Below are 1,966 nucleotides of genomic sequence, written 5' to 3' on the forward strand. Positions count from 1 at the left end.
CACATAGAAACACACTTCTCAGATGGCCAATTCCTACCTAATTTTCATAGTAACAATAATTTGAATTGTCATTCTGAGTTCTCTAAATGAATTTTTAGTTTTTGTTAGCTGTAACCCATAATCAAAATTATATTAAAAGTGTTTAGTGGATCAATCAAATATGATTTACTTTTTGAAGCGAACTACTGAAATAAATAATTGATTACAGTGCTACATGGTGCAGATGAACTGTAACTTTTGAACAGTTTTGTAAAACCACTTAAAAGCTGAAAGTCTATGGTTCCATTATATTTTGATTGACCTATTTCAATTGGTTGTGGTGGTGTCTAAAGGCAAACTAAAAAACTCTGGCGATGATGTCAGAATGGTGAAGTTGTTGACACTGATATGAAATTCTGCACCACTTTCAATGCCTGGATTCTGTAGAAAATGTAATTACAAAATTGACTTTTATGTGAACATCGTTTATTCTAAATTACGAGCATCCTGCTATTGCTTTTGAACAACTGTGTGTGCTTTTGTGATGTGTTTTGGTGATAACAGTCATTGTCATCATCCACACCACTGCTGAGTCACTTTAAGTAAAACACAAACAGGTAACTACACACTTGCACAACCGTAGAGTCAATAGGCAGTAAATCAGTGGTCAGTTATTCAGGGATATGGTTAAATTAGCCGGTGGTGGTTTATGCAATTTATACATTTAATTAGTAAAAAGATCATCATTTCTGTGTGTGTATACATTTTATTTATAACACTTTTCATTCTCTGTAAAATCTCAAAAGTGCTACACGCACACAGTAAAAATGTACAGTACAAAATTTAAAACGAGGATTAAGGTAAATGAAAAGCCTCTTTAAAGAGGAAGGACGAGAGGTGTTTTTTTGAAAACATCCACAAACTAGTGGGTCCTGAGGTGGTTGGGCAGGGAATTCCATGGATGCGGAGCAGTGGCACAGAAAACCCGCTCACTCATGGTCCAGAGCGTGCTTCTTTTTGTGACCTTGTTTGCTGATGTGCTGTGAGAGTTTTCCGTTGTAAATAAATTGTAAATTTGCCTTGCCGCAATTAAGATTGGAAAACGCTGCTCTCGAGGAGTCGGAAAATTGCTTAATTGATGTCTTTTTTTTCCCTAACCTTTTCAGTGATCTTTTGCCCTTTTTTTTTTTTGTTGTTTTTTTAAATAAATGTCCAAACCTAGCGGCACAGTGGGAGACTGGTTAGAGCGTCAGCCTCACAGTTCTGAGGACCGGGGTTCAATCACCGGTCTCGCCTGTGTGGAGTTTCCATGTTCTCCCCGTGCCTACGTGGGTTTTTTTCCGGGTACTCCGGTTTCCTCCCACATCCCAAAAACATGCATTAATTGGAAACTCTAAATTGCCCGTAGGTGTGAATGTGAGTGCGAATGGTTGTTTGTATGTATGTGCCCTGCGATTGGCTGGCAACCAGTTCAGGGTGTACCCCGCCTCCTGCCCGATGATAGCTGGCATAGGCTCCAGCACGCCTGCGACCCTAGTGAGGAGAAGTGGCTCAGAAAATGAATGGATGAAATGGATGTCCAAACTTATGAATGTACCATGTTTGTATTTTTTTAAATAATGTTAAGAACAGGCGGCACGGTGGCCGACTGGTTAGAGCGTCAGCCTCACAGTTCTGAGGACCTGGGTTCAATCCCCGGCCCCGACTGTGTGGAGTTTGCATGTTCTCCCCGTGCCTGCGTGGGTTTTCTCCGGGCACTCCGGTTTCCTCCCACATCCCAAAAACATGCATTAATTGGAGACTCTAAATTGCCCGTAGGCATGACTGTGAGTGCGAATGGTTGTCTGTTTGTATGTGCCCTGCGATTGGCTGGCAACCAGTTCAGGGTGTACCCCGCCTCCTGCCCGATGACAGCTGGGATAGGCTCCAGCGCGCCCGCGACCCTAGTGAGGATAAGCGGCTCAGAAAATGGATGGATGGATGTTAA

This window comes from Phycodurus eques, chromosome 13 (assembly GCF_024500275.1).
Source record: "Phycodurus eques isolate BA_2022a chromosome 13, UOR_Pequ_1.1, whole genome shotgun sequence".
In the NCBI taxonomy this organism is placed as follows: domain Eukaryota; kingdom Metazoa; phylum Chordata; class Actinopteri; order Syngnathiformes; family Syngnathidae; genus Phycodurus; species Phycodurus eques.